Source organism: Dama dama, chromosome 19, assembly GCF_033118175.1.
Source record: "Dama dama isolate Ldn47 chromosome 19, ASM3311817v1, whole genome shotgun sequence".
Lineage (NCBI taxonomy): Eukaryota > Metazoa > Chordata > Mammalia > Artiodactyla > Cervidae > Dama > Dama dama.
In genome coordinates this window covers 90467944-90481623 of record NC_083699.1, presented here as the reverse complement: position 1 = coordinate 90481623, position 13680 = coordinate 90467944, and the positions used below count along the sequence as shown (strand labels likewise).

Genomic DNA, 13680 nt, shown 5'->3' with positions numbered 1-13680 from the left:
CAACAAGTAGGAGGTAGGGTGGGGGACAGACCACACCTGTCCAAAGACTGACTCCCCTCCCCTGACAGTCAGTGGGCAAGAACATTTAAAGACAGAGTCTTTAAAGACAGTCATCCTGGAATTGGTCATCTATGGTCTGACCAGTGTCATTTTGGTTGTTTTAGTTACAGTTAATCTTCAGTTCCAGGGTCAGTTTGTTTGCATTTCTTTGAGGCCAGTTCTTCCAATTGTGGTAGCTTATGTCATGGCTACAGTCTGGTCATCGTGTAATTAGCTTCTTCCACCTTTCAGTATCTATAAGACAGCTCACAGGATATGGCTCAGAATATTATCTATTGTCCTTCAGAAGGAACTAAAGGTCCTTGACTATGCTTAATGACTACATTATTATTATTTGGTCTCCTTTGACTGTTTTCTTTTGTTTTTGTATTTTCTCACTTCCTAAACTTATTCATTGGCTAACATTTTCCCACAGACAAAAGGCAGGCTGGGGACATGGGGGTGGGGTGGGGCAAGGCTCCTGCTCCATTTCAATAACAGCCATCTGGTCATAAATCCCATTTTAGTCTTTACAAGAGATCAAAGGCTTAAGAATTAAGAATCATAGTCATAACAATTTCCATAATCACCTCACTAGGTAAAAGAGGAGGGAAAAAGATTCAGTATACCCTGTGTTTTCTCTAAGGTATCTTGGCAGGAAAAAATGAAATGTGATTCAGTTTTGCAGATGAGAATTTGTTTGGAGCGTCTTTCTTAAAGACAGTGGTTTCACTCTCTCCCCCTCCTGCGGATCCCCTGGTCCGCGTGCGCCGAGGCCTCCGCCCTGAGGTGGCCGAACGTGCTGCAGGGGTAGTCGGCTCTTGGAGGACCCAAGAATATGTAAAGCCAGGGGGGAAATGGTGGAAAATTCACCGTCGCCATTGCCAGAAAGAGCAATTTATGGCTTTGTTCTTTTCTTAAGCTCCCAATTTGGTTTCATACTGTATCTTGTGTGGGCTTTTATTCCTGAATCTTGGCTAAACTCCTTAGGCTTAACTTATTGACCTCAAAAGTATTGGGCCGTTGCTCTGCCTGTGTATCTCCTCATTACCGTAGTCATCAGTTACGTCCTCTTATTTGGAATAAACATGATGAGTACCTCTCCACTCGACTCCATTCATAATATCACAGATAACTATGCCAAAAATCAACAGCGCAAGAAAGACCAAGAAGAGGCCATCCCAGCACTGAGAGATATTCCTTTTGGTGAAGTAAACCAAATGTTCTTTCTTGAAGCCAAATAACTTTACACCAAAAACTTAATTCTTTGTGGACTAATACCAAACATTTGTTATAAATTTTTGACATAAAGGTTTTGACCATACTAATTTAGACTATCTTTCTGATTAATATCCAGTATTGAAATGTTTAAAATAAAAAAAGTAGGTTGAACTTCTTTTATATGAAGTTTTATTAATATTATAAATGTTATCAAATAGTAGTTACTAAAGGACAGAATAAATACTGCATTACCATATGGCAAAAAAAAAAAAAAAACAGTGGTTTCTGTAGACTCACAGATACAGAGAACAGACTTGCGGTTGCCAAGTGGTGGGGGTGTGGGGGACGGGAGAGGGATGGCCTAGGAATTTGGGGTTCAGTTCAGTTCAGTCGCTCAGTCATGTCCGACTCTTTGCGACCCCATGAACTGCAGCATGCCAGGCCTCCCTGTCCATCACCAACTCCCGGGGTTCACCCAAATCCACATCCATTGAGTTGGTGATGCCATCCAACCATCTCATCCTCCGTCGTCCCCTTCTCCTCCTGCCCTCAATCTTTCCCAGCATCAGGGTCTTTTCAAATGAGTCATCAGGTAGCCAAAGTATTGGAGTCTCAGCTTCAACATCAGTCCTACCAATAAACACCCAGGACTGATCTCCTTTAGGATGGACTGGTTGGATCTCCTTGCAGTCCACGGGACTCTCAAGAGTCTTCTCCAACACCACAGTTCAGGCAAACAACATCCTGCTGTATAGCACAACGAACTATATTCAGTATCTTGTGATAAACCATAATGTAAAAGAATATGAAAAAGAATGTATACATTTATATGTATAACTGAATCACTTTGTTGTATAGCAGAAATTAACACATTATAAATCAACTCTACCTCAACAACAATAAAAATGAAAAGGATTTCTGTGTCTGTTTCATCATTGAAACAGTTCAATAGACCAACTGCTGCATAGGATTAAAAGACAAATTTCCCTCCAGAAATGGTATATGAAAGTATTTGGTTGTACTTACAAGATTATGCAAGACTATGCAAAATTAGTTTCAAACCTCTTGAACTATTTCTGGGTTCTGAAACCACTGATATTATCTGGGAGCTGTGTAAAAGTTTGACAGAGCTCATATATTTTAGTTAGGGTGTTCTCAGCTGCCATTCCAATAAACAAATAAATAAAAGTGTTTATATGACAAGAGTATATTTTTCTCATGAAGGAAGGCTCAGAGCTGGTTCAGTGCTCAACAGTATCATAGAGAATCCAAATTCTTCCCATCTCCTTCTCAGTGGGTCAGCTGAGTGTTCCCTTGGAGTCACACAGTGGCTGTAGCTGCTCCAAAGGGACACATCCCCAAGAAGGGATTGGGGAGCAGGGTTTTCTCACAAATCCGACTCTGTTTATTGGAGTAGAAAACCTTCCCCCAAAGCACATACCTCTTTTTCCCCTTCTTTCATTGACCAGAAATTGATTCTACAGTACCTTTTACTGAAAAGTGAAAATCAGCTATTGGAAAGCTTTTCACCTTTCACTAACCCATGGACCATGAGCTTCGCAGGTTGGCCTAGTGGTAAAGAATCCACCTACCAGTGCAGAAGTTTCAGGAGACACTGGTTTGATCCCTGGGTTGGGAAGATCCCCTGGAGAAAGAAACGGCACCCCATTTCAGTATTCTTGCCTGGGAAATTCCAAGGACAAAGGAGCCTGGCAGGTTACAGTTCATGGGGTCCCAAAGAGTCAGACATGATTGAGCACACCACACATATGAGGAGGAACGTTTCCTATTACATAGGGTTTATTTCCTTGAAGTCGTGATAGTTTTCAACCTTATGGGCCATGTGGACTTGTTTACTTTTTCTTTTTAAAAAATATTCATTTGTTTAGCTGTGCTGGATCTTCATTGCAGTGTAGCATGTGGAATCTTTAGATGTGGCATGTGAGATCTAGTTCCCTGATCAAGGATTGTACCTGGACCCCTGCATAAGGAAGGTGGAATCTTTGCCACTGGACCACCATAGAAGTCCCTTGTTTTCTGTTTTGAAGGCAGACCTTTCACTTTTTCTTATGTTATTATTGGTGATTTCAGGATTTCTCTTTATTTAGTCAAGTTTGTTAATTTATATTTTTCTAGAAAGTCATTCCACCTGGTCCAGATTTTTGAAGTCACTGGAATGAAGCTGTATGTAGCATTAAAAATTAAAAAACAAAAAAACCCTCTGCATCCTGTTTTTATTCATAATGAATGTTATTGAGTCTTTTTGCTTTCTTTCTTTTCTGGAACATACTTGCCAAAGGCTTTCTATGTTTTGATCTTATCAGAACTTAGAGGTTGAAGCTATTATTTTGGGTGTTCTATTTCATACTATCTACTTTATCTTTATTAATTCCTTCCTTCTATCGTCTTTGGTTTATTTTAAAATTTCTAGTTTCTAGAGTTGAAGGCTAAGTTCATTTATTTTCAGCCTTTTTTGCTTTCTGACATCTGGATTTAACATTATAGTTTGGTCCCTGAGAAACTATTTTGTTATGACTCAGGCTGAGGTGCTTTGTTCCCTTTTGTCACTGATTTCTAAGTAATTCTACTGCCCCCACCCTGTGGGAGAATTATAACTCCTTATCCCATTGATGCTAGACTTGGCCATGAAACTAATACTTTAGCCAATAAAGCATGAGTGCAAGTGAAGCCTACCTTTTACACGTCAGAGTGTGGTTCCTTCATCTTTTGCTTTGACAAAAAGACCAGCAAAGTCCTAGATAGGGCTGCTCCTTCAGCCTGCATATCAGACTGAAGGCGATAAAGGATTGGCCACCCACCTGGAATAGTGATGTAGTGTGAGTGAGAAATATATATTTGCTGTTTTAAACTCCTGATACCGCCTTAAATGCTTCAGCATGAATTTCTAAAGAATAAGAACATCTTCCTATATAGCCAAAATGACATTTCACATCTAAAAATATTAATGATGATTTCTTAATATTACCCAATACTTAAAACATATTTAGAACTCCTCTGGTGGTCCAGCAACGTTAAGAGTCTGCCTGCCAATGTAGGGGACACAAGTTCGATCCCTGGTCTGGAAAGATGCCACATGTGACAGGGTAACTAAGCCTGTGTGCTGCTACTACTGAAGCCTGAGCGCTTAAAGACCATGCTATGCAAAAAGAGAAGCCACCACAATGAGAAGTCCAAGAATCACACTAGAGGAGTGTAGCTCCCCATTCATGGCAACTAGAGAAAGAAAGCCTGCAAGTAGTGACAAAGAGCCAGCAAAGTCAATAGAAATAAATAAATAAAAATTTTAAAATATTTGAATTTCTTCATTTGGCCTAAAATGTCCTTTATAGCTGGTTTGTACAAACTAGGAACCAATCCAGAGTGACCTGTTCCATATTAAGTGTTATGTTTTTAAACTCTCTTTTAACCTAGAAAGAGTCCCTTTTTCTTTTCTTTTTCCATTTATTTTTATTAGTTGGAGGCTAATTACTTTACAATATTGTAGTGATTTTTGCCATACATTCACATGAATCAGCCATGGTCCCTTTTTCTTATTACACTGATTTGTTAAAGAGCCTGGGCCAGCTGTCCCAAAGAATGTGTTATCTTTACAATTTGCTTTTCCCCCATATTGATGTTTAGCTTCTCCCTGTAGCCCCCATATTTTAGTAAATAAGTTAGATATATAAGCATTTGGTTGGGCTTCCTGGGTGGCTCAGTGGTAAAGAATCCACTTACCAATGCAGGAGACTCAGGTTCTATCCATGATTAGAAAGATCCCCTGGAGAAGAAAATGGCAACCCACTCCAGTATTCTTGCCTGGAGAACCCCATGGACAGAGGAACCTGGTGGTCTACAGTCCACAGGGTCGAAAAAGAGTCGGACATGACCTAATGACTAAACAACAACAATAACAAAAACATGTGGTTAGATTTGAGTTAAATATTTTTGACTAGAGCACAATACACCTGATGTTGTCTATTTTGTATTGTACCACATCAAAAGACACATACAGTGAATTAGCTCACCATCAGTCATCTAATGGGACAGAGGAACATGAGGTTAAGGTGGGAGCAGTCTGATCCCTCCATTACCAGTTATGTTTTTATCTCTTGTGACCAGAAAATAACCCAAATGTTACCACTTTGATACCACATGAATAACCACTAGCATCCATCCATAGAGATTTTTTTTAAACAATGAAAACTTAAAAAAAATATTTTTAATATTTATTTTTATTTATTTATTTCGCTGTGCCAGGTCTTAGTTACCACATGTGGGATCTCGTTTCCTCACCAGGGATTGAACCTGGGCCCCCTGCACTGGGAGTTCGAAATCTTAGCCGTTGAACCACCAGGAAAGTCCCATACATGGAGGTTTTAACAATAGCTGATAATCCTTGCCTGAAAAATCAGTTCAGTTGGACCTATAAAGTGACTCTTCTGTAAAGTAGAGCTTCCCCTTCTCAATGGAGTCGTTTGGTTTCTGCAGTAAAGTTGCTACTAGAAAGATGGGACAAACACTTGATTCTTCTTTGTTATGTACTTCCAAAGCAAAGAGTTGGTTCAAATGTGACAAATGAGTGATTCCCTGGATTTACCATGTCATTATGGGCTTCTGGATTCTCTGAGATTTGATATGTTTCAATCAACTATTGTATTCCTCTTTTTGATGTTTAAATTGTTTCTAATACAATCCCTAATAAAATTATTGATCCTAGTAGAATCCTTCAGATGGAAAAACAGAAGCAAAGAGACCCAAATCACTGGACTCAGTAAGTCAATAGAAAGGTCAGAAAGGGAAAAAATGTGATAGAGGGCCAGAACACAGACATAGGTCTCCATTTTCCTCAGAGAGGTTCACAGTGCATCACTGTGAATAAGATGGATCTGATTTGTTCTTCTAAATAACAACCCAAAGAATGTTCTCAGAAAGAATCACTTTGATAGAACCAAGAATCACTATCACTTATCAGATATACCAAAATGGCCAAACTGTTTCCACCACCACTTGCTTGAGTCAGGGGTGATGGGTTTATCTCTGGAATGTAGACTGTGAACACCACAGGGAAAATCAGATCAATCACATCCCCCCTTCAAACAGACACATTATTCTGGTGAAATAAAGAACTACACACACACCTCCAGTGATATACCATCCATCTGGGAATACTCATTCCATTAACAAATATTTATTGATGAGGTAAAAAGATGGGGCAATAAATATTAGCTATCAAACTATCAACAACTGAGATTCATAAGAGAGAGGAATCCTTTGTAGCTGTGGAGGCCAGAGAAGTTTCACCGAAAGAGATAGGGTTGGAATGAGGCTTTGAAATCTGGGAAGTAGTTGACAGTAAGAAGCTGTGTCTTGGGAAGGCTGTGAGCACCAGCTGTGAGAGGGCAGACAGTTTTATGCAGGATTCTGCAGTGCCTACGATTTCAGACACCGATGGAGAAAACGGAATGTTCCTATACTGTTGGTGGGAATGTAAATTGGAGCAGCCACTATGGAGAAAAGTACGAACACTCCTTCAAAAACTAAAAATAGTTACCATATGATTCAGCAATCCCATTGCTGGGAATATATCCGGAAAAGATGAAAACTCGAAAAGCTATGTGTACTCCAGTGTTCCCAGCAGCACTGTACACAAATAGTCAAAACATGGAAAGAAGCTAGACATCCATTGACAGATGAATGGAGATAGATATATATATATAATGTATATTACATATACATATACTATACATACATTATACATACATACATCATAATACACACATACATACATTATAATTTATATAATTATATGTATAATGGAATATTACTCAACCATAAAAAAGAATGAAATTATGCCATTTCGAGCAACATGGATGGACCTAGAGATTATCATACTAAAGTGAAGTACCCTGGACAGAGAAAGACAAATATCACGTGATACCACTTATTTGTGGAATCTAAAAAAATGATACAAATGAACTTATTTACAAAACAGAAATAGACTCACAGACATAGGAAACAAACTTATGGTTACTGAAGGGGAAAGGACGGTAGGAGGGATAAATTAGGAGTTTGAGATTAACAGATACACACTACTGTATATAAAATAGATAAACAATAAGGAACTATTGTATAGTACAAGAAACTATATTCAGTATCTTATAACAAGCTATAATGGAAAAAAATCTAAAAAAGGATAAATATGTGTGTGTGTATATATATATACACATATATATATACATATATGAATCACTTTGCTGTATACCTGAGACTCACACAACATTGTAAATCAACTGTACTTAAATTTAAATAAAAGACTTCAGACACAGAATATCTTGGAGTATGCAAGAGCCACTGCTGGTTGTGGCTGCTACCTCGTTGAGAAAAAGTGCACCATGGACTTTGAATCACTGGTCACAGTGATAAAATTAGCTACATGAGTAAGCAGTACTTAATTTCATTTTGGTTTGGTTTAGTTTTTAATCACAAGAGACTGTGGGCATTGTGCAAGAGGACAGGACTTTTCTTCAGAGGGCCACTTTGACTCAGCCTCTGCTCCCCTCTTATCACCATGTGACCTTAGGGAAGATGGAACCTCTCCAAGATTCAAGTCCCTTAACTAACAAGTAAGGACAAGAGCCCTCATCCTTACAGGGCTCTGATGAGAACTTACAGGAAGGTACTGAAAAGCCCCATGTAAATAAAACGTGTGAAAAAATAAGTTAGAAATGCTTCGGGTTCTGGAAATGCCTGGAAGTTTTGGATTCAGTACTGATTTGTAAAATCAGGACTTGCCTGTGACTTCCTGGTACAGAGCGGTTAGAGGAGAAGGGCGGACCCAGCAGACCCACCCACTGAGTGCCTCAGAATGCCAGACTTGGTGAATGGAAACTCACAAAACCATCACAAATGTTCAGAATCCTCTTCTCCTAGAACAAGTAATGTATGAGAGACTTTTTTTTCAATTATGCACAGGTTGAAACTTTCTGATAGGCTGGGTTTTGCTGCTCTCCTCTAGTTGTAGGGAACAAAGAATAGTGATTTATTGGAAAAGAATACCTCTTTTCCTAGCCTTAATCTGGACCAGTAGCTGTTCCCTGCATGGTCACATTCATGGGTCCCCAACCTCCACTGATATAATAATAATATAAATAAAGAGAAAGAAAGAAAGTGAAGTCACTCAGTCATGTCCAACTCTTTGCGACCCCATGGACTGTAGCCTACCAGTCTCCTCCATCCACAGAATTTTCCAGGCAAGAGTACTGGAGTGGGTTGCCATTTCCTTTACGACCCAGCGATTGAACCCAGGTCTCCCGCATTGCAGGCAGACACTTTACCATCTGTAATGTGTTTGATTCATCCTGAAACCATCCTCGCTTCCTGTCCATGGAAACATTATCTTCCACAAAATCGGTCCCTGGTGCCAAAAAAGGTTGGGGACCCCTTTGAGGACTGTCTAAAGAGCTCCTTACTTTCTGGTGTGAGATTTGAAGAGTGACCTGTGGGATGTCCCCTCTGGAAAGTAAACAGTATATACAACACAAACTTAATTCTTATGCCTGGAAAGTTCTGCTTAGATTATTTATTATAGACAATGTTAATGGAAGCCATTGATTCTCTGGGCCTGCTCTGGAAATGGTGTGAAACAAATGAAACACTGGAAAGACTGCTGAACGCGTCTCCTCATTGTGCCGTTTATATACAAGGCCTTATTAAGCAATGGGAAAAAAGTCTTTGTGCAATTTCATCAACTGTGATCAGGAAAGGATTAAGAGCCACACCCTCCTCTCAGAACCTCCCTCTTCCCACACAAAGCTTTTTCCTTTTGAAAATGAGACCTTTATTTATAAAAGAAATGTGTGCTCCTTTCTCCAGTTATAGTCTACCACTAAATCAATTTCCCATCAGGTAAAAGTCAATCCTTTGTTCTGAATGACAACATGAACATTCATGGAACTGGTGATTTTTGCTAGTGAATCATGTCCCAGAACAAGGGTAGGATTAATGAATTGCTTTAAATCTGTCCCCGAGCAAGTCCAGATGAAGGTGCACAAGGAGGAAAGCAAATACACAAAGGAAGAAGATAGAAACAGAGGAAAATCAGCATGCTTTTAGTGCTACATTAGTAGATTGTCTTATGTATAGTCATTTCTACATGCTAAACACTTTACAGGTATTTTAGCATTTAATACAACAACCCCATTTAGATAAGTATTATTATTATTATCCCTATTTTAAAATAAGGAAACCTCAGAGCGGTTAAATATGGACTTCCCTGTTGGTCCAGTGGCTAAGACTCCACACTCCCAGTGCAGGGGGCCCAGATTCGACCATAGGTCAGGGAACTAGATCCCACATATGGCAACTAAGACCTGGCACTATCAAATAAATAAGTAGATAAAAATAAATATCTAAAAAAAAAGAGTGATTAAATAACTTGTTTATGGTCACAAACTGAATCCTATTCTCAGACTCTATTTACTAAATATTCCTTCTTGTTGAATCAACTGTGGATCCTGGGAGTCTTGAAGATTCTCTGTCACTTTTTCCTAATTCATGGTAATTTAAAAACTCATATGCACAACTTTGCCAATCCCTGTCTGCCAGCACCTCAGCCTCCTCTCTTCAGTGATTTTGTTCTTTCACCCTACCTATGCCAGAGGTCAGCTGTACTCCCCAAATCTGTTTCCTCTCCTTCCTGGGCAGATGACATTTCCCCTACTCATCTGTAGTCAGATGTGGCATCATGACTGAGTTCTGCGTGAAGGAATATGGAAACTGGCCTCTGCTTGCTCTATTATCTACAGCCATGTGGAGAGTGTCCAAGGCCCTTGAACAGCACTGTCCAGTAGAAAGATCACATGTGATTTTAAATTTTCTTGTGGTTGCTTTAAAACATATACACATACATACACACACACACACACACACACAAAGGAACGGGGGAAGCTAATTTTTTAAAATTAATTAATTTATTTGTGTCTGTGCTAGGTCTTCATTGTGACTCATGGCTTTCTCCAATGTGGTGTGCGGGCTTCTCATTGCAGTGGCTTTTCTTGTTGGGGAGCACGGACTCCAGGTATGTGGGTTCAGTAGTTGTGGTTCACAGTCTTAGCTGCCCCACAGTGTTTGGGATCTTCCTGGCTCAGGGATCAAACCTGTGTCCCCTGCATTGACAGGTGGATTCTTAACCACTAGACCACCACGGAAGCCCCTGATTTTAATAATATATTTTATTTAACCCAATATGTCAAAAACGTTATCATTTCAACATGTGATCACTATAAAAATTATTAGAGATACTTTGCATTGTTTTTTCATATTAAGTCTTTCAAAAATGGTAACTTACACTTTTAGCACAAATCAATTCAAATGTTAAGTTCCCATAAAAATATTTGATAAAAAAAAAAAAAACCCTTGATTTTAATTCAGTTTCTTTGTTGCACAACATACATTTCAGGTGCTCAGTACTGAAAAGTGTGGGCCTAGAATCTGAGCTGCTATGGAAAGAGCCTAGGACTCCAGATGACTTTAGGGAATCAACTTTCACCCCCACCTCCTCCAGAAGCATGTGACTATGGTGTGAGCAAGAAGCAAACTTTGTGTGCCAAGCCACTAAGATTTAGGACTATTTGTTACAGCAGCTAGTCTGACCAATACACAACAATAGCCCCATCTTGTGTTACCAATAGCTCTGCCTCCTCTTTAAGTGCCATTTCAATGTTCCTCCTCTTCTCATTTGCTTTATTTTCAGCTCCTTTTCTCTCATACCAAAATTCTAATAATTTTCCACCCCCCACTTTCCTCCTCACCCAGGGACCCTCATCCTCTGGCTTGTACTTCCTTGTATACACCCTCAGCTCCCTTGTCCCTGCCTTCTTCCACTGTACTTTCCTAGCAAAACCATACTGGGGTGAAGTCTACTTCATTTCCTGCAGTCATTGAGTGTGGACACACAGAAGCAAAGTACCTCTCTTAAAATTAAATGACCAAATACTTTAATAGAGCATTTACTGCTACTAGAAAACCCTCTTACATTTCCATTCTATACTACTCTTTCCCAATTTTTCTTCTCTTCAGCCCTGCACAGCTGCTGCCTTTCCCCTGTATCAGTGTCTGACAGGCTACCTGTTTCCAGTGAGAAAACAGCAGCAGTCCAAAGAGCTGTAAGATCCAAGTTTTATTTATGTTTAATTCATTTAAAAATTTGAAAGAATATTTGAGGGGAGATGGATAAATTAGGTTGGGGTTAACATATACACTATACATAAAATATAAATATATATGCTTCCCTGGTGGCTTAGTGGTAAAGAATCCACCTGTCAATGCAAGAGACTCAGTTTTGATCCCTGGGTCGGAAGATCCCCTGGAGAAGGAAATAGCAACCCACAACTGAAGCGACTTAGCATGCATGCATTGGAGAAGGAAATGGCAACCCACTCCAGTGTTCTTTTTTTTTTTTTTTTGCACTCCAGTGTTCTTGCCTGGAGTATCCCAGGGACAGAGGAGCCTGGTGGGCTGCCATCTGTGGGGTCGCACAGAGTCGGACACAACTGAAGCGACTTAGCAGCAGCAGCAGCTAGTATTCTTGCCTGGACAGGGGAGCCAAGTGAGCTATAGTCCATGGGGTCGAAAAAGTCAGACACGACTTAGCAACTAAAACAACAACCAAAAATATGTAAAACAGATAACCAACAAGGACCTACTGGATGGCAAGGGAACGACACTCAATATTTGTAATAACCTATAAGGGAAAAGAATTTGAAAAAGAATACGTGTATATATATATATATGCACACATACATGTGTGTGCATTTCTGCTCCATGCACTTGTACAACCACACCCCAGCCAGCCTATGCATGCATCCCGTCCCCTCTTACCTTTCACACAAACTTCCAGTAACTATTTTCTCTTTCTTGCATCATTTTGGTTTGCTTTAGATTTTAAAAAAATGCAAGTATACTTTAAAAAAATCATTTATTTATTTATTATTTTTGGCTGCACACAGTCTTTCTCTAGCTGTGGTGAGTGGGGGCTACTCTCTAGTTGTGGTGTGCGGGCTTCTCATTGTGGTAGCTTCTCTTGTGGAGCACAGGCTCCTGGGTATGCAGGCTTCAGTAGTTGTGGCACATGGGCTTAGTTGCTCTGTGGCATGTGGAATCTCAATTTCCAGACCAGGGAGCAAATCTGTGTCCCCTGTATTGACAGGCAGATTCTTAACCACTGGACCACCCAGGAAAGTTCCCAGTATATTTTAAAATATAGCAAAAAGCACCAATCTTAAGTGTACTGCTCGATGCATTTTTATATATGTATATACCTCTCTGATTACCATTCATGTCAAGATAAAGAATATGTCTATCACTCCTGAAGCCTCCCCCATACATTTCATCCAAGTAAGTACCCACTCAAGGGTATCCACCATTCTAACCTCTATCACCCTAAATTGATCATGCAAATAAGACCTCATATAAATGGAATATGACAGAATGTAACCTTTTGTGCCTGACCACTTCATTTAACTTTATGCCTGTGAGGTTAACTGCAGGAGCAGGAATTCATCTTTTTATTGCTGTGCAATATTCCATTTTATGAGTGCACAACAATTTATTTACCTATTTTACTGGTTGTGGCAGATTTAAGATTGCTGCAAATTCCTTGACATTCCTCCCATTGAAAGAAGGAGGGGTCTATGTCCCCTTGAACTGGGCTGGTCTGTGACTGCTTTGACCAAGAGTATGGTGGAGGTGAGCTTATTAAGCTGGTTTCAGGCCTAGCTTTTAAGAGGTTTGGCAGTTCCTGCTTCCTTTCTCTTGGAGCCCAGAACCACCATATAAGAAGACTGACTATTCTAAAGGCACTATTCTTCATGAAAGCCCATGTAAAGTGGCTGAGAGTAGAAAGAGAGAGTTTCTGGGACTTCCTGGTGGTCCAGTGGTTAAGAATCCACCTTCCAATGCAGGGGATGCAGGTTCAATCCCTGGTTGGGATTGAATTAAGATCCCACATGCCTTGGGACAACTAAGCCTACACAACAGGACTAGAGAAGCCCAGGAGGCAATGAAGACCCAGGGCAGCCAAAAGAGAAAAAGAGAGTTTCCTTGCCAGTCCCCACATGTTCAAATCATCCCACTGAGGCTCCAGAGATCATAGAGCAAAGATGAGCTGTCTCTGTTGTTCCTTGTCTGATATCCTGACCCACAGAACCATAAGACATAATAATACAGACATATTGCTATTTTAAGCCTCTAAGTTTGGGAATTGTTTGGTGCACAATAATTAATAACCAGGAAACTACTTTCAAATATTTGGATTATTTCCTGTTTCTGGCTACTAGGAGCAAAGTGGTTACAAACATTCTTGCACATGTATTTTAGTAGCTATAAGCACCATTACTCTTTGGTATGGGCTTCCCTGGT

At 39.9% G+C, this 13680-nt stretch overlaps 1 pseudogene; it reads left to right on the top strand.

Annotated features, from left to right (window-relative positions):
• Positions 1–891: 891 nt before the first annotated feature.
• On the top strand, positions 892–1349 carry LOC133074123 (phosphatidylinositol N-acetylglucosaminyltransferase subunit P-like; annotated as a pseudogene).
• Positions 1350–13680: the final 12331 nt, after the last annotated feature.